Source organism: Geospiza fortis, unplaced genomic scaffold (genome assembly GCF_000277835.1).
Source record: "Geospiza fortis unplaced genomic scaffold, GeoFor_1.0 scaffold40, whole genome shotgun sequence".
Classification (NCBI taxonomy): domain Eukaryota; kingdom Metazoa; phylum Chordata; class Aves; order Passeriformes; family Thraupidae; genus Geospiza; species Geospiza fortis.
Window position 1 is genome coordinate 25,200,328 of NW_005054297.1, and position 20,757 is coordinate 25,221,084.

Sequence of the window (20,757 nt, forward strand, 5' to 3'; positions counted from 1 at the left end):
GCATTAATCTGTTTATTGCAGAACCAACTGTGTGAAAACCAGGTCACTTCTGAATAGAGAAGATGATGTAGTAGGGCTATCCAACAGATTCTTGTGACTAAGGGCACATCAAGTCTTGCCAAGTTTAATTTAAACCCTCAGGGCTTAAAGCAGGGAACAAGTTTCCTCTGTGATAAAGGATGAATCAACTCTCCCCTTCTGTTTTCGGAAAGAATAACAGAGGCAGCTTCCCAGGCAGACTCCACATACCAGGTGCCTTCTTACACAATAAAGTGGATAGAAGAGAGAAAGTATCCTTAGTCAGCAAGGTGCACTAGAGAAAAAGACAGGAGATTGCCCTGGCTAAGAGGCTCACAGCAGCAGCCACCGGGTCTGCAAACTCTGTTGAGTGCTGATGCAATGCTCCCAGTTGCACTCCTGTTTCTCCCAGCAGGTGCCCCAGGTATGCTGAGAAAGAAAGAACCACCTGCCTTCAACTGTCAGAGTTGGTAGGAAAAGCTAAAAGCTGACTTAGGAAGATGTAAGGAATGAAAGATGAATCAGTGCAGCATTTCTCCTCCTGGTTTTGTCTACCATGATCACATCACTGTGCCTGGAAACACCATGAAAAGCTGATTTGCCAACATGCATTAGTAAATTCACTCTTTTTTTAAGTTTATAAGATGTTTTAGGCTCCCTCAGCTTCCTCTCCATACTGAATATTACATTCTAACTATTTTAGTGGTCAAAGGAAAACACTTCTATCCATGGTTATTTTTGAAAATGAAAGCAAGATAATATTTAAACAAAAAAAAAATATGCCATACACACTTCTGCCGTAAATATCTCTAGTTTACACAATAGCTCTGAGACAGCAAAAAGTACTAGTGGGATATATAAAATAGTTGTTTGAAAGGAAACCAAAAGCTTGTGTAGAAGGCATGCTTCAGTAAATGGATAATGTAAAAATTTTTTTAAAACACTTTTTTGTTCAATAATCTTTTTCACTGTTAAAGTTATTAAAAAGCTTTTACATGATAAGTTTCAGCATTCTATAGGAAAAAAAACCTGCTAACTCAATAGGAGGCTGTCATAAATGTCAGTGCTAGGCTGACACAGGACTATTACCTTTTTTTTCCCCTACCATTAATTAAAATCTCAGTATGACAAAATGTACATTGCAAGAGCAAGTGGAAAAAAACATACAAGGACAGCACTGAATGAATCAATTCATTATGCATGTATTCACTACTAAGGTCTTTTTTCTTCTGTTACTTCCCCTTCTAAACCTTCTGATTAAGCTTTACATTAAGTCAGACAAGCTGTCTCCTACGAGTAACGAATATAGGGGTTTTGCTATAATGATATGCCTTTTGGTACACCAGCACTACACTACTACAATTACATTTTCACCAGCTAGATGATGAAGGACACTTTGATTGTGCTTTCTGTATTTAAAAAAAAAAACATGGATAAGAGGTGAAAAATGCTGTGAAATGGCAAACACATTTGAAAGTGAAATACGTAAGTAAGCAGACAGTCATGTATATGTGTGATTTTTTTTTTAATACAGAGTGCTGGTTAGCAGCTTAATCACTTGAGAGCAAATGATTTTTCAGCATCAAAAATCACAACTCATAGTAGGGGTTATTTTTTCAAGTTAAAAGTGTTTAAATAACATAACAAGTGTAAGTTACTGGGAAAAAACTTAATAAAAGCTTTTTAACAAATCTAATTTCACATGCATTCATACACTTTTTTTCTGCAACTAAGAGGACTTTAATTTGAAAAGTTCATTAGATTAAAAAAAATATTTTCCTTAGCCCTTGCAACATGTTTAATTTCATAGATTTGTTGGTTTCGGGTTAGAGTAGTGTATACAGCTCTAGGTTAAATCTTTGGACACCTGTGAGGGAGGAAGAACAAAGGAATACTCAAAGCCTCAGGGAATTGCCATATTCTCCCTTTTAGCAGAGAGATAAAATCCTGGAAGATTCTGCCAGAGATGCAGAACAGCACCTGCATCCAACCCCATAGCCTCAGAAAAATCAGTGATGTTTTCACTTATTTGCAATTGTTGCTGCTGAATTGGGGCTTGAAGAAGAAACTGCAGCATAAAAGAGCAGATGGAAACCCCAGAACAGCAGACGAAGAACTGCCAAGAGTGACTGAGGTGAAACAGAGCCAAATATTTTTATCAACTCCTAAAAGAAGACGTTTTTGGTAGTGAGATCAGAAGCTGAGCAATCACACCAAATTATGTTCCAACCTGAGAAGAAAGTTTTAGTTTTGTTCGTCCAGCCAGTATAAACAATAAAAGAAAAGAAAAATATAATAGGAACTTTTCTAAATATATTGAACAAAACCAGAGACAACTTTATAACTTGCAAGCTCTAGAAGGGAAGTCCACTGGAAAACAAAATAATACTGGATAGATACACAGTAATTCTGTTTCACAAAAGTGAATGTGGTTTGTAAGATGAAAGTTATTTTTCTGTTATTGCTTTTCAGGGTGTTTTTTGTGCTGATGGAAGGCAAAGGTCAGACCTACACTAAAGAAACTTTACCCGATTATTCAGAAGTCAGGGTTCAAGCTTTTATTTGTTGCTGTTTCCATTAACAAAACTGCATCTTGGGCAAACCAAAAGGTGATGCCTGGTTCCAGACTACTGGTGCACAACAGCCTGACTCCATGAGGTGCACCCCTGGGAAGGATGTCTGTGATGGGCTGAGAGGGCAATAAAAGCTTTCAGAGACTGTTCAGGAATGAGTGTGTCTGACTAGAAAAGAAACAAACAAAATTGACCTGTCCAAATTTTCTTTCACCAAAAGCAAATTTAAAAGATTGTGTTCCAGCAATATCCCCCTAAAAGATGAGGAGACAGAAATCCTGGAATTCATTAAATACCTCTGTTAAGCATTTTAACAGACAAACCTAAAAGGCTCTGTACATAGACAAGAGCCTTTTAATAATTAAAAAAAGTTAAATAAAATATTTATTGTTTGTCAACAGCAAAACTACGTATTGTCCTGAGTGGAAAAGGAGGAGGACCAGTGTGGAAGAAAACATGTCTTTTGAAACTGAGGAGCTGTAACACTCAAATTTGAACATGAAACTGTCTGGAAAAGTGATCAAACCATAGAGCAGGACCCATATGCTTTAGAATATGCCATTTGTACCAAAACCTGTCCCTGACATGCAAAAAGAGTAACCAGCTGTGTGTGGAACCATTTAACTGGGCTATAACAAATTCTAGCTTTTCTAGGAATTACCCAGCAACTGCACAGCAAAGGCATCATTTTGTTTTCTCTCTGCCATCCAGCTTCTCACCCTCCTACAGCTCGTCCCAGCCTGTTACTCAGTCCCCACCTCTTTTTCCATGCTCAAGCTTTAAGAGGATGAGCAACAGGAACTGCTTTCCACAGTGCCAAACCTTCAGAGTTGCCACAAAACCTCAGATTTATGGTGATTTTTTCTTACTCCATCCTAATCTCTGTATATCAGGGAACTGGAGTCCCCAGAGAGTATTTTCAAGGGGCATTGGCAGCAGGCAGCACAGGCATGTTGCTTGCTGCTGCTGAAAGCCAAGACACACAGCTAGATCTGAGAGCAAGACCCTAAATGACAGATATGACTCAGAAACAGCCAGCCGTTTCATTGGTTACTTAGCTTCACATAATGCAACTGAAGTGGGTTTTTTGCAGAATCAGAGTTGGAAGGGACCCACAAAGACCAAGTCCAGCTCCTGGTGCTGCACAGGAACACCCTAAGAACCACACCACGTATCTGAAACCACTGTCCAGGCTTGGTGCTCTGACCACTTCCCTGGGGAGCCTGTCCCAGTGCCCAACCACCCCCTGGGTGAGAAATCTTTTCCTAAACCAACCTAAACCTACTCTGACACAACTTCAGACCACTCCCTTGGTTCTATCACTGGTCACCAAGAGCAGAGACTAGTGCCGGGCCTTCTCCTCATGAGGAAGCTGTAACTGCAGTGAGGTGTCTCCTCAGTCTCCTCTTCTCCAGGCTGAACAGACCAAGCCACCTCAGCTGCTTGGAACATTGAAACAATGTGTTCAGGTGACCAAGTAATTTATATCCTTCCGCCTTTATGAACATTTTCCCTAGTACTCGCAGGTCACTTGGGAATGGCTTATTTTGTAATAACGCAAGCTCCTACACCACAAACATTTCTGCAAGTACAGAAAATCGTTTGAAAGACATACAAAGACATACTTTGTTTCCAGGAAAAATCTGCATAGTGCATAGATCAGTAAGCTTTTAAAGCAAGTCATCTTCAAATACAAAGTACCCCCATACAGATTTTACTCCCCTAAATTTAATATTAGTCTGTTCTTTAAACCAGTAAAGTGGCTGGCAAATGTTTCCATAAGATTTTACCTAGACCACATAATGACAGCAAGTTCCCATTTTTCATTTACATTACCAAATTACATTAAACCTTCACAATTAAAAACCAAGTTCATGCACTTCTTGAAGTTACAGTTTATCTATCAAACTGTTTCCGTGTCAACATATACTGCAGCTAATGTTCCAGCACCCTCAGTTTAATTGACCTCATGGAGCTGACAGAGTGAAGTCTTGCTTTGTAACCATATTATGTTCATTTTGACAACACAAATGAAGCAGACATTTTATAACCAAGACTTGCTGATGTTTTAGTACAATAAGTATCTCAAGTCTAAGTTGATGGTCTAAAAAAATTCAAACTGCCACAGCTACCCAAATACATAAGAATTTAAACAAAACGTCATTTGTATAAGCAACAACTGGAATAAGAACTTGAGAATTATCCAGTTTCTTGCTATTCTTCTAGCTTTGCTGTTGAAAAGAAACTTGACAGATCTAGTCAGGGCAAACTTTAACAATCTCCTTCAGGCGAATATTCTCTTTGGGAATATTTTTAACTCAGTTTATACCTCAGCCTGTGATGCACTGGCAAGCTTTCCTCACAGTCACGTCACTGGGTGCACCAATATTGCATTTTATTACTAGCTATATCCACACCAAATCAATCTATAGGCCAGACTACATAAAGGAACACTACTCCCTCTCACAAACCGGCAGTACCCTTTGTCTACTAAAGACCTACTTTCTCCCACATTAGTGTCAGAAAAACATCAAGAAGAAACTCTGTGCAAACTTTATCTCAGAGAACTCTTTGAGGGGAAAAAAAAAAAAGTCAAACACAAGAAACTCAGGAAAGCAAAACTCCATGGAGTAAATCATAGATGTGATATGAAATCCTTAGACAAACGTTAACATAGTGCATAGAGATATTAAACAGCTAAATAATATGATGATATGCAATAGTGGTAAAACATAAATACACTCAAGTCTTTAAAAGATAAACCTTCAACACTGGACCCAAATCCTTACTTCAGGATGAAAACAATATAAATTGTTGAGCCAAATTCTGTCCTGTTTGAAGGACAATAGCAGAATTTGCTAGTTTATGGCTTTTTCTCAGAAAGAACATCTACATTTAACTATAGGAATACATTTAGACCACAGAAGGTGAGAGGAGTTCCTCTTGCACAAAAATAAAAATATACTGAATTAAAATAAATACAGAATCAAAAGAACTTGGAAATATATATTTACAGTGCCTTCTGCACCATTAGTGTTGTCTCTCCTTGGAGCTCAAAAAATCCTCTTATGAAGGAGGCTGGGGGTTTTTTTTGTTTTTCATTTATCATGTGTAACTACGTAACACCTTTTTAAAATAACTAGAAATTCTTAACTACAGACACTGAAATACACCCATGTTAACAATACAAATCAACATTTCTGCACTGTGTTAGTTGAAATCTTACATTTTGTGCCATGAGTGCAAAGGATGAGGAACTTTTGGTGGCATCTTACCAGTGACTCTGAAAACTGTGGACAGGCACAGAAGTCTCTCCTTTTTCTTCTGAATCAGGAGGACATAGGACAAGGACATCTGGGAGAGACCTCTTAGGTGCAGCAGAAAAAACAGGGTTGTATTGCTGCTCAGAGAGGGGAAGCAATGGGAATAATGAGATCTCCCAAATTTCAGCTTTCAAAATCATGACCTTAATAAACTTCCATTAAAAAGGAACTCTCTGCTTTCCTCCTGTAGCCAACAGATAGAAAAGTCCATCCACTATGCCTCCACTAGTGCCAAGTCTCAGAATGCACAGGTATCAAGGCTGGGAGCACTGATTGTCAGCCAAGGACATTAGAAAGAAATGTCAGAAAGCATTTAGCTGCCTACACAAAGGAGTCTGAAAGTAGACTACAGGATGGGTTGGCATGATGAGCATAATCCAGCACTTCTGCTCCCTTGGAAAAAAAACAGTGACCTCAGCATCAAGCCTGTATGGCACAATTGCATGCCCACAGATGAAGCTGACAGCTGTTTCAGTGGCAGAAGCATTGTTTCACATCACCCTCTTGCTGGTACACCATGAAAGTCATACAGAGTAAATTCAGGAAAGCCTGAACAAGGAACACACACTAAAAACTATAAGACAAACTAGCAGGGGAAAAAACAAGACAAAACAAAACAAGCTGAACAAACCAGAGCCTGATCAATATTTTCTTGTTGAAATACACCAGTGGCATTAAGCATTTTCTGTACTTTTTTCCAAGTGTGTCCAACATTTCCAGCTGGACAGCTGCCTGTCACCCTTGAAAAATGACAGATACAGAACACTAACTATGGTAAGCATTCCCCTGCTCCAGAGAATTAAGAATATTTTTCTTCTTGGATGCAAAACAAGACAAAATTTATTAAACACTGTCCCATATATCTTCTATTTTAGAGAAAGGCTATTGGGAAATGGTGTGTATTTCGCCAAGTTTCCTTTGAGTCAGCTGCAAGGTTCTTACTTGCCAAATGTAGTTAAAACAGAAAGTATAGAAACTGACAGTAACAACTGAATCAAAACTTTGGTGCTGCAGCTTTAATTAAAATCAGAGCTAAGAGAAGATACTGAAAGTTTTGGGGGCTAATATGCATGTTAAAGAAATGTACCAAAGACCAGAAATACAAAAAAGAAAAAATTCTTTAAACTCTTCTCTATGCATAGAAGATGCATCTACTGCACTTAATAAGATGTCTGAAATTTGTTTTATTCTATATACAAAAATCTTTACTACCTTATTTTATACTTTGGAATAAAAGTAATAAAATAATTTTGGCACATAAACAGTAGTTGATGTGCTAAAACTATGTGGGAACAAAACCAGAAAATTAGTTATTTAGTTGAATGCATGTCTAAAAGTGTCTTATTTTACACATGTTTCTGGTAGATTTTACAAGGCATGCTACATTGTTTTCATTGCAGTAAAATAATTTACCAAATATCACAATCCTAACATACTTGCAGTTGTTTAAAATCCCATAGAAGCTCAAATTAATAAAATGTAAATGCATCTCTTGGTCTCTATCACAAAAAGAATTTTTCAAGATATACAAAAGGACACCTGAAGCATTACAGTATCCCTGGACTTCCTAAAATTCACTCCACCAGCACCAAGGAACTACAGCAAGTACCCTCCAGACTCAGGGGGGAGCTGCAGGATTTATTCCGGAGCATGGTGTGGCATGCAGCCAAAGGAGTAATTTAGCAGAGTTTTTGGCCAAGCAGGAAAGTGTTCCATTTCTTCTTCCATTCATTGAGACCCACGAGGAAACTGAGACAGGAAGTCAGGCTTCCAGATAATAGGAGTGTTCCTAATGATGTCCTTTGGCTCACAGCACAGAACAGTTCCTCTATGCTCCCCTTGCTACAACATCTTCTCTCCATATAATTTCCTACTGTAAAGGGGGAGCGACAACAAAAGCTTTTCAAATTAGTTTTTCTTTGCACCGATTCAAAGAGCCTGGTTAAACTACATGGATTATCTGCTTCTTACTGTGTATTAACAACAACTATTTGTTTGCTTTAAAACAGCTGATTATGCTTGGGAATTCACTTTAAAAAGATTCTCCCATTGCAGTGCCTGCAGATAGATAGATAAATAGATATAGATATAATTATAGATATAGATATAAAACAAAATACCAAAACTAACAGTTACCACCATAATTACCCACTTATCTCTTGACTCCACTGTAATGGATTGCTGAAAAAATACACCTCCAGTAAGTTTCAGTAAAGTGACCCTAAATACAATTTTTTCCTCAGCCTCAAGTTCTGACTTCATTAAGGTGGATGCCACCATGCCATTCATCTCATGAGAAGTAACAAAAGATCCTAAGAGGAAGTACAGCCTGAGTGAAGAATTCAGCCTTATAAGGTTGCAGCACATAAAGCATTTAGTAGTCATACATAAATGTGCCAGGACACAAAAGTCAGATAAAAATGAAAACACTACTTTATCATAAAGGTAAAGAAACCCCAAAACACAGTACCTTCACTGGCTGCTGTGGGTCCCTGCCCAGAGCACAGCTCCCTGCTGTACAGCCCACATCACGGTCTATCCAACTTCCACATCCCACCTGCTGGATCTGCTGTACCCCACAGCAGGATACAAGGCAGTGCTATTTTAGCTATGACAGTCCAAAGAGATGAAATTCAAAGTGTACAAGGAAGGTAGCTACCTTTTCTTAGTCCAATCTCGCAGAAAGAAAAAGCTTAACAAACCTCCTGACACAAAATCTTTACAAGCCAAGGCATTTTACCAGGTGTAAGAGCTACTGAACCCACAGCAGTGTGCAAAAGCAAAATCAAAAGATCTGAGCAAGAACAATTCATCCATATTTAACTGAACAACAGGTTGCAACAAAATACCACTAGGAATTTCAGTATCTGTATCATTAATCAAAAGGCACTACTTTAGCAGCAGACAAACTACAGAGAGTAGTTTGAGCTGCAGAAAAAAAGCCCTCACAGAAATTTCTGCTGGAAATCATCTATGGCTACAGAAGGTTCAGTAAAGGATAATTTACCTAGCATTTGCATCTCAGTTTTACCTGAGTATCTGGCTTTGCCTGGCAAATAACCCATTCTCTATGATTTCTCTAAGCACCTATCCAGCCTTAAACACAGATACCTGTGACTCCTCAGGCAACCAGCAGGGAGGGAAACTAAAATCCAGAAGTGATTCTCAAGAGGGCAGAAAGGAAAGATGCAGTGTTTGTTCGGCTGTAGCTCCATAAGTGCAGGAGCAAATCTTGCACATTGTCCTTTCCAGTGGATAGCCAGCTGTACAAAGGGTTTATTTCCATATCAGTACAGCATAAAAGGAATCACAATTGAGGAATCACACAAAGAATGGGAATATTAACTTTTTTCATTAGCACTTCCAAGTGCATCCAAAATCTCATCTAGGTTTTTGCTAATTTTGATGACACATCATCTTCTTGCTGGAAGGAGAAAAACACTTCTCCACTGATAAAACCTAGGATACTTTAGGTCAATGAGGACAAACCAGATTATGTGAGCAGAAATCAAGGGTCAAATAATTTTTCTTCTTCTATAAGATTATGTAGTTAGAATTAAGGATTACTATTTATGTTTATTTTTGTTGATTTTTTCCTTGTGGCTGTTATTTAGTCTGATCTTGTTCAAAATTAGGAAAGACAAACAAAATATTTAGAAAGATTTGATTATAAGTGTGAGTCATTCAGGAAATTATTCAATTTCTTATACAAACTTGAACCTAGAATGTCTAGATCAATAAATCAGTAAAAATACATTATATGTGATGGAATGCTATACCATAGACCAAATAAATCTAAGACACATTATTAAAAATATCAAAAAATAGCCAAGAAAAATTAATTTTGTCCAAGTTGATAAAGATTGTCATGACTTGAGCTGGCTCTCCACATTTTTGATTTAAAGCACCATAGAATAGCTTGCATTTCTCTCTAACATTTCAGCTTTAGCTAAAAGATCTGCATATATCCATAAACACATGACTGATCTAGGAGGCATCTTTGTGTTTGGCTCTCTTCCATAATGCAAAGGGAAGCGTGTGTTATAAATTCTCTCTACTCATGCTTCACTTGTGTAGACACACTGACTGTGATCCATCAGCACTACAATTCATATTTTAATTCAGCTTCATCCAAATTAAAGGTATTATGAATGAAAACATCCAAAAGGCTTGGACTAGGTTTCTGTATTTACACCTGCATTTCAGGTGTGAAAATGCTTCATCCCCAAGAATGGAGATTAAAAAACGGAAAAAAACCAGGAAACCCCTCTCCTCCTCTCTCTGCTCTCTACTGCACCTGCAATTTAGTGATCAAAGGATCAAAAAGCTGTAGAAAGTTAATATTTTCATGAAGGGGGAAGATTTTTCTCCTTACTTCTTTCCCTTACCAAGTTAGTCCAGAAAACTTTGTAAATAAAGCCAAGAACTTTCTTCAACAAGAATCCTCAGTCAAATCTAGATTCATTTATCACCTGCAGTTCTCACTCTGGCCATGATTTAAGTTCAACACACTGACGAAACATCAGAAAGAAAACAGAAGTTTTCAAAACATGAAAGTAACAAACAATGTGGTTAAATGCAAGATTTGCACAGAGTTAGGCTATGTTGTAAGGTTATTTAGTTCTATACAGCAATCTAGAGCTTTTCCAATCCATCCAAACAACACACAGCTGTGGGGAAAAAAATACTTTCTGCTCTCTTCTTATTTCGCCTTTAACTAATTCTTCAATTTAATAAATAAATGGGAACACTAGTACACCTGTTCCTCCTAGTTTTCCAGAATCTCTTTATCTCCTAGTAGCTTCTGGATTAGAAAATGTGTTAATTTGGGGATATCGCAAATCATTGAAGATTTCAGTGCTTTGATTGTGATTGAAGATTTCAGGGCTTGTCAAACTTCACCTAATGGTACATGATTGACACCAGTTTCACATGCCTGCTGTATTTTGTAACAAATGGCTTCTTGTCTTTGACTTTACATTTCTTGAAATTATACAGATAAGGAACTGTATATGCAACTGCAACCATCATGTTTATCAACATCTTGAGCCATTTATCAGATTGCCCAATTAATAGAGTATTCAGCTGTGACAAGAAGAAACCTATCTCTAAAGGTTGAGAAATTGTTGCAGTAATCAAAATCTAGTCTTATCCTGAAGCTTCTCATAAAGGGAAAAAAGAGAAAATCAGATGCTCTTCAAGCTGCTGGATTTTTTCACACCCCGGTCCAGCAAGAAAGAACCTGTAATCACAAGGTCACTGAATGCAAGATTTCATTATACTCTTGTGTTAGTGATGACAACTACAGAAACTGGGGCAAAAATCCAACTGCCTTCATTGATGTGCCTGCAAAGCGTGTGAGCACATGCATACAAGTACACAGAAGTGAATTAGTCAGCTCTGCTTATTACTTATTCACCTATAAACATTATCTCTAAAGTAACTGGAAACATACTGAGTGAGTCCAATGGCCTCTAGGTCAGATTTACACACAAGTTACCTTGGCATTTATAAGTGGGGAAAAGCAAAAAGAAGAACAGCACCCACACAACCTGTACACATGACTTCAAAGAGCCTCTATAGATAGTTCTACAGGCATCTTTGCTTCCATGGTAGCTCCTTAGGTAGTCAGGTGAGTGTGTGCACACATGTGGTTTATAGATAAACGTACAAGTGCTCCACTGGACCCATAGTGACAATCTACAAACATAGCTAAATGCAGTTTTCTTCTTGTATGCCTGCATACATTCATTTTCATCAGCTATAGTTGGTCAATGTGTTTTCAGTGATATTGAGCTTTGAAATTCATTCACATCCCAAAATAGCTAAATTGCATTTATCTTTTAGGCATGCTACAAGACATGAGTTTTTGAAATAGCACTTAGGGAGGGCTGAGGAACAAAGGAACTGCAGCACTGGACCATATCCAAGGTCCTGTGTTTGACAGCAGTCACCACCAGCTGCTTCGCAGAAAGAAACAAGAATTTGCACTAGGTAGACAGGCATAATCTTGCCACATATTGGGGTTCATCCTTGTTTCAAGCTACTAAATACTGGCTTGAACTCTGAAGCCTGAGCTATATACCCACTTGAAAATCATTATTGTTACCATTACTAAATACCAGCCCCACAGATACCCCTGCTACCTATGTAAATGTCATATCATATATCCAAACACTGCCTCCATGGAATCCTTTAGCAGATTTCAATTAAAAAAAAAGGTTGCATAAAATCCCTACAGCTCTTAGTCTGTTTTGAATTTTCCACTTCAGAATTAAACAGATTATTAGAAGTAGAAACAAATAGATTCTATTTTATCTTCGTGTATAATTTCTGAAATAGAACATGATAAACATGAACATTCTCTTTCATTTTCTCTTTGCTAACTTGAACATCTTTTTACCCTGTTTTCATTAAACAGTTTTTCCAATAATGCAATCTTGGGGGAATTAAATACCCATGCAAGCCTGGTTCCTCAGTGATTTACAGGCTGAATTAATGTTTTTTGTCTGTGGGTTTGTTGTGGGTTTTTCTTTTACAATTTCTTTTCCATGCATAAAAGATTAATCTCTGTAAGTTACCAGAAGATAATGCAATTATGGCATATCAGTAACAACATAAAAAGGATTCCACAATTCAGTCCTGAATCAATAGTCTTGAAGAGTTCCATAGTTAAAGACTGAGTAGTTTATATTATGGCAAAAGGATGGGCTGATGGACATCTCAAAGATCCTGGTAATAAAATGAAGGTCATAAAAAATGGGTAACATGCCTTCAACATGATGCTGGCAATTTTTCATGGAAACACACTATGCTCTTCATTAGAAAAGGGCTAAGCATATTGCCTGAACACAAGATACCTGATTTATCCATTTCCCTATACATTCATACAAGGAATGATGTACAGAATTATAAGTATGGAAAGAGTTGTAAAGTAAAACAGAATTATAAGTATGGAAAGAGTTGTAAAGTAAAAACAGTAAAGTGTGGCATAACCTACCTACAAATAAAGCTGAAGTAAGAGCACAATTGTAAGAGTAATGTTGAGTAAGGGAAAAAAGCAAGTACAAGTGAAAAAGAAGATGTATGCAAATTTGTTATAAATATAAGGACATTTTACCAGATGGAGAAATTGGGCAGTTCATCGTCATGTTCTCACACCCGCAGAGTTGTTCTAAAACTACTCCTCATGAAAGCAAATATAATTCACTCTGCAAGTAAACTGTTTAAATAAATCTTGATATTATATAAGAACCATCTGAAATTATTGTCTTTGCTTATCTGAATACATCATCTGGAAACATCAGAAGTTCTGCCTTTTGGCCACCCTTTGGATCATCACTGTGCCCTAAGCAAAATTCTTTATCGACTTTTGGGAAAGTGGAAAAGTGTTGAAGGTCTTTAGTGCTACAATGCCCATGACAGCAAGAACACACCTAACTAGCACCTATTAAAATATCAGACACCAATAAAATGGATTTATTTTTGTTTGATAACAATTACACTTGTTATTAGGAATATATTTAGCTGCTGCCATCAGCATGAAAATAACGGAATTCATCTGTGCAACTATTTTGATACAACCTCCCCAGCTGATGTCCTTGTCCCCTCACTTCTTACAAGAACTGATACTAAAGTTCCACCATACAATATTGTAAATTGTATCAGGAATCATAATGCGGCTGGAGAGGTACTGGCACCTTTCAGATGCAGCAATGTGTCCCTGTCACTCAGTTTCTGTAGGAAAAGACATGAAATTCACAAGGGCAGCAAGATAGAGAATTTCCAAAGTCAGATTTCAATGCACTGAAAATTAATTTTAAAATAAATATCCTTCCTTTGCAATTTTGTGTCCTAATTTTTCTGGTTATTTCCTTATCAGGCATCACTTATGACCAGCAAAATGAAGGAAAAAATTCAAAATCAATTCTAGTCAATTATTGATGGACCTTTTTATCCTTAGAGTGTATATAGCAAAGAAACTGGTTTAATAAACACTGCATATCCTATCAGGCATCGTATTTCACACACCTCAAGAAAAAAATTAGGAGTTATTTTAGAATAATATTGATTTTTTGGCACTTTGGTCTTGAGAATCTCTGTTTCTTAATATTGAACAGAAAACCCACAAACCTACATTTCCGAGCATTATTGCTTCGCAAGAGCTATCTGATTGTGCTCAAATATTTTCAAACACCTGATACTCATAGTCAATCAAAATTTGCACTTGCAGACCATTACTCGGGCAAAACTCCCCCCAAAAAGCCAAAAGTAAAAAAAAAAAAGCCATCTGGGAGTGTCTGTTTGAGTGGGAGCTGCCTCTGTAGCAGCCTGCAGAGCAATCACTCACACGGGTCACACACTGGCATGTGTGTGCATATGTCCCCAGCACAGCCTCCACCTTCACACTTCCCAGCTCAACCTGTTCTGCTGTGCCACTATTTATACAAAAGCAAAAACAAAAAAACCTTTTATTTATAAAAAAGTAAAAGCAAATAACCTTTACACTTCAAGTACTTAGAGTACTCCTGCTCCTGTTGGTGAGCAAGGGACTGTCTTCACATCAAATCTTGGTGTTTATGTGCGGGAGCCCAGCAAGAAGAAAGAAGGTTGACGTATGCTGTCTGCATAAACATTTGTAGCTGGATATTTCAGGATTGGCTGTGCAGTGCCTCACAGATCATTGCAGCCCACTGAGCATCCAGCACGAGGCCTCTGAGAACATGCTGGTCACACACAGCCCACTCATCTTTCTCCTCCTCCTCGTTTCCAGCTGTGCTCACAGGTGCCCAGTTTCTTTGCTACAGAGCTATCAAAGCACTAGAGGACAATCTTACAGAAAGCCTGATGATGAGCTAGAAGTTCTATTTGGAGGAAAAAACTGATAATTGTAAGGAAGAGAATAACACATTGAGGGAAGAAAACAAGAAGGAATAGAAGACTGGTCAGGCAGCACAAGGAAAAGCTGAAAAACAAGTGAAAAGTGCATTCAGTAGAGGGGGAATCCAGAAGCAAGGAAACTTGCCATAGTAACAATGAAAGAAATTCTAGGAAAATAAGTAGAAGATACACAGCAGACACAAAGAATGAATATGCATTAAAACACATTAACAGATTGGCCATTAGCTCTCAGCCAAGAAAAATATCCTGACAAGACAGAACTAAAAATACACAACGATTTCTCTAGTCACACTTTCAGTTCTGTTACTCTGAAGAGATGTAGTAGGGAGGTGGAGAGAGGTTGCTTCTGGTTAAGAATGGGGGGTAAGGACTGCATTCACTACTGACTGAAACAATGAGGTTAGAAAGGTCCTAAAGAGGCTGAGAAAACTCTGAAAAACCCTATGAAATGCTGCTCATCAAACTGAAAGCTTTGAAAGGCCAAAACTCAGTTTTGCTCTGTAATACTGCTCTTAGAATTTATCTTTTGTACAGATACATAGTAGAAACAAAAAATAAATACTAGAACATTTTTCCTAAGTTGAAAGCCAGACTATAAAAAGCTATTTCAGTTTAAGCATAAACACATCTTGTCTAAACAAAGACTAGAGATTTCTTCCATTGTTCATTCACTGTTATAAATTTTAGACTATTATAATGAATCCAGGAAGGGAAAAAAGAAGTCTTCCTCTCCACAAAGTCCAATGTGCTTGTGAAAACCAGAAGTTGACTCTCCAGTCTTACAGCTCCTCCATTTTGCAGACCATCTGTCACCACCGTGCACAAGAGACATGACTTTCTCTCCAAAAAGAAGTGAATGAAATTATGTCATAAGCCTATCAACCCTATTGTCCAGAGGGGCAATCAGAATGACATAATGCAGATATCCAGGTGTGGTGAGTGTTTCAGAGTTTGCCTTGGGGACTTGATTCCAAGCTCAATTAGATTTGTCAATTAGCCTTGTTTTGCAGTGATGTAATATTGCTCCTTGCAGGTCACTCGTTCGACACACTGGAGATACATTCAGAAACAGACGCTCATGGAAAGTGCTCTGGACATGAAATTGAGCCTTTGGTGTGGAAGGACATTCACAAAGTTAGAACATAAAACATTTGATGTAGTTTTCCCATAGTTTCATACTGAATTAATCTTTTCAATGAAGCTGAGGAGGAAAAGAACCTTATGTTCTCACAAATCTCTTTCAAAGCTGTTGAGATACTACATTTAAGGGCATAAAAGATAAAGTAATGGTGGAGAATTCTGGGGTGGGGGGGGGAAATATTTAAAAGCTACATTTCTCAGTAGTCTTATTTACCCTATAAGTTTATCCACAGCAGGATGGAAACCAGTTGGGAAGACTATTCAGAAAAGCTTGTTTCTCTTTCAGCTGCCTACACTATGCATTTACTACATGAACAGTCACAGTTCTGTCAGTCTGGCAAGTGATATTAGCAGCACAACCTCTATATTAGTACAAACTGCACAATATAGCTTTAAGAGTCTACTACATCACTGAACTATGAATATGAAAGATCTTTTACCTAAATCATGCAACAGATTCAAAATATAAAATCAGAGGTTTTAAGAATTTTCCTATTACCAGAATGCACAATTAGAATGCTTACAACTGAACACGTCCCAGAGCACACGAGGGAAACTAAAATAAAAATGTAGTAGTATAGAATGTTGCTGCTACAACATCAGGAAACAATAGTTAGACTGCAGTTACAGATGACACTGCATAATAATTGCACTCAACATTTACTATCAATCTTTCCTGTTCAGCTATTTTATCAATAAAATATATTATTAGGTTAGATGCTTCAGTGATGCGGGAAATACCAATTTCCCTGCTACATACAGTGCAAACTTTTTTATTATTATTTATAAAAGTGCAAAGTAAACAAAGTAGTTCCTTAGATTCTCACAGGAGGGAGAAATAGAGATATAAGGACAGTCTGTCTTAATTTTCTCTAATTCTCAAGCAGGCAGGCATGCATACATACGGAATTTGTTCTTAGTCAAATAACTGCATGCTAACCAACTTTCAAGGTACAAAGCCATAAATTTAATTGCTTGTTTACAATATTCTTTTTTTTTTACATTTTTGTCTAGCTTCACTGAGGGGAAAAAAAATAAGAGCAATTCATGCATCATTTGAAAGGAAAAAAAATCCCAATTAACTGGGTTTTGGCAGGGGGAGTAATCGAAGCTAATGGCAGTGAAAACTGTAAAAGTTTCAGTGACATTCTCCTTGGGAGAATTTCTCCTAGTACAAGACAAAATTTCTAGTGCAAAAAAATAGGCCCACAAAAGGGAAAAATAATAGCCCAAGGAACTCAATTCCGAGCTTATTCCCCAAACCTTTAACATTTGTTTTAGGAAGTGAAATACCTCACAGAAGAAATGCTAAAAGAGACTTATCTGAGGACAGTCAGCTGTCCAGAGGCTGAAACAGACCTCAGCACTGTAGCTATACAACAGAACTAGGACTTCTTGCCTAATCTCCCACAGTTCATGGTATTTTAATTGGAAAACCACACCAGAGTACACCCACCTTTTTTTATTTACTTTGCTTTGCTTTAGGAAACAAAGTTGTTGAGAAAACAAAACAAAAGCCTTCAAAAAACCTTGAATATCAACTAAGTTCAGGCTATGAACAAGTATTACAGGATGGGAAATTATTTTTCTAGCCATCTCGCTCTCTGCGTTTCTCAGCAGATATCCTGAATAAGTCATAAACTGTGGTAAGAATAGAAAAAAAAAAGAAAAACTTTAGGAATCCACAAATAAATGCAGGTGCATGCTGCAATATGAAAAGTCTGATGATGCCCCTTGAAATCTAACCCAGGATTTTCTTCTTTGGAATGATATCTGATTATACAAATGCTGATCTATGTCCTTAGACTATGGCATTCCCAGTTTCACATCTTCTGGCAAATTGTATCTTGAAGATGAACTAAGAATGCCTTACACTTGAACTCACAACGGTAAACACTGAGGGCAATATCCTGCAGAGAGACACAAGGAAATATCCGAGACTTCAGAAGCCCAGAAACTGTGTTACATCACATCCCGCTGCTACAGTGTGCCAGGATTCTTGTTGGAAGGAGGAGTAGCGTGACCCAAAATTCACACACAGGTTAAAGGTCTGCAGACAAACCTACGGGAAACCACACAGCTCATCAAGTTCTTCTGCACAATGTCAACAGTTTCCTTCCAATGGTTGTCTCCCCAACAGCACCACAGCATTTCTCCAGACCCTTCTGTTCCCTGAAGCTCCAGGGCTCCCAGTGTGCTGACTTTACTACTGAGACTGTACTTTGGGGTTGCTGCATAAAATAGCTGCTGTTTTAGATGCAAATGGCAACATCAGATGGAGAAACACCTCCTAGTTCTACAGGGCATCTGATTGTAAGAATATTGTAAGAAAATGTACTTGTCAGCCTCTATATTATCCTGCACTGTGCTGCTCCTGGGGCTTTTAAGTCAAAGCAACAGGGTGATTCTAGGCACATTCACTAAAATGATCCCTTCCTGTGAAAAAGTTAAAACACACATATAGTACGCATAAAAATCCCCACAGAATACCCGTAAATAACCCCTGAGAGGCTGTCACATTTTGTTTCTGGTAAATTCCTTCATAAAACAGGGAGAAAGGGACCTACCAAGAGAACATTTATTCAACAGAAATAGGTATCTATAAGGAATTGTAACTTTATCTAATTATGGATCTCATGCCTCATGTGCAGTGCTTTCTATCACAAAGATTGCAAACGTAGTCTATGCAGTAAAAAACTAAGCAGCAAACCCCACTCACTGGAGAAAATTTGAATGCAAATAACTTCTAAAATACAGGTGAAACAATCTTGCATCAGCATATTTGGGGGTAGGTCTAACATGTCTAAGATTTGCACTGGTATCACTGAAGTTTTTGAACTAGGTAAAACTATAAATTACTTTGGGTGTTTGCTAAGCTGCAGAAAGTCACTTCTATCTGGTTCCTAACAGAAAACACTGACCCAACTGACCAGCCTGAACAGAGTAAAAAAAAAAAAGCACTTTTACAGGCTCAGCTGCAGGCCCTCAAGATGCAGTAAAAGCAGGTGTTAATGATATCTACAAAGCTTGCATACCTTATCTCAGCAAGAATGCTCTTATTTTATCCCGTTTCCTTGCGCATAGAGTGACACACAAATTTGAGTGTGAACGTCTCACACCCCTGAGTGTGAAGCCTGGCTTTGTCCTTCTATAGGGCCTCACTGTGGAAACCATCCTAATGGCAGAGATCAGTAAACCTACTCCTGGGAGCCCAAAACCCACCCCAGACGATAAGATGTGGGGAGAACACACACTTGGGCTGTGCTGCTAAAAGAGGCTGAGCACCCACTGCTCCCAGCATCTTTGATCAGGCACTTTACAGGCTGAGATTAATGGAGCCTTTAAGGAAGGTCTAGCAGGAAAAGTAAATTGGGAAATACTCTTGGAGGATCAGTTCCATTGATATATAGAGCTTTCAATTTTTTATTAAAATATGATGGATACATGGTACACACCCAGTGTGCACCATTGAGGCGCATTTTTATTTCTGAAGAACTACCACACACTAAGAAGCAAAAAAAAAAAAATAGGTTTTTTTACTGGATAGACATCCTCAAAGTGACAGCTTTTAAGAGTAAGAGGAACTACACACACATAACTCTTCATACACCTACCTACCTATCTCTTGTCCCTGTAGTACCTAAGCTCCCTATACTTGTGAAGCAGCACAAGTAAGAACTTCAATAAAATGTTTCCATGGGCCAAATTTTCCAAACAAATGCTTCTTTCTCCAGGCAAAACAAAGTGATGGCAGAGAATTGGCAATGCAGATCAAATTGCAGTCTCCTACTGTTGTCTTTCTCTCATGCATAACCTCAAAACACTTAGTATCATGAATTATAATTGCTAATTATTCCCACTATGAAACAAGAATCCCACAGCAAACTGAGAATAAACAGGCATTTCTCATTATATGAAATGATGCATATGAATCTTCTTAAATAATTACAGACCAGAAGAAAAGGTTACCAATGACCAGTTACGTATTTGTCAGTGTTAATTGAGGAAAAAATAATGTTTTGATTGCAGTTGCTTCTGTTCTTTTCGAACTTGAACATTCTTCACTTGTAAGCAAGTCAGACCTAACAATTCACACTTAGGAACAAAATATTTTTGTGATTAGAAAAACAGAGCGTCTGCATATTTGGCATATATGTACACCACACATTCTCTTCAATAAATTAAAGAAAACCACATAGATATAGAGAGCACAACCTTTGGCTGAACTAGTTTTCAGAATACAAAATAACTAATTAATGCAAAGGAGGCTGCTAGAAAACTTGAGTGCTTGTTTAACAATAGAGCTGTTGGGAATGGACAACCACTGCTGCTAACCACTCGGGAGGATAAAAAAGCATCACGGAGATACACAAGTCTACTGAAACACCAGTGAACCCAGTTTTTGAGGTCAGTTCTTGTTACTGATAACTCTAATGGGTGAAGAATTGTATCTGGCATTAGAGGCAGCAGTCCTAACTCAGTAGGATAAACGTTCTAGAAAACCACTGTACCAAGCGAGAAGAGGCTGTACCTCAGCACAGCGTGGAAAGGGATCTGTCAGGCACCGAGCAGGCGGGAGGCACCACGGCACAGGCTGAGGAACACCACGGCACAGGCTGTGGAACACCGGCCCGCACACCACCAGCCGGGTTCTGGGAGCGGGACGCGGGGGCCGAAAGCCCGACAGACAGACAGACAAGACAGTCACCGCCCTGCGCAACCCTCCCGCTCGGGAGCCGCGCTTATCGCATCCACCTCCACGGGCCGGCCGGCGCCGAGGGCCCGTCTCGGCCCCGGGAGGG

The 20,757-nt window shown here is 38.3% G+C and overlaps 1 protein-coding gene across 1 annotated transcript in view; it reads right to left on the reverse strand.

Moving 5' to 3' along the window:
* The window catches only part of TLL1 (tolloid like 1), a 125,561-nt gene that overhangs the window by 102,706 nt on the left and 2,098 nt on the right, over positions 1–20,757 (reverse strand).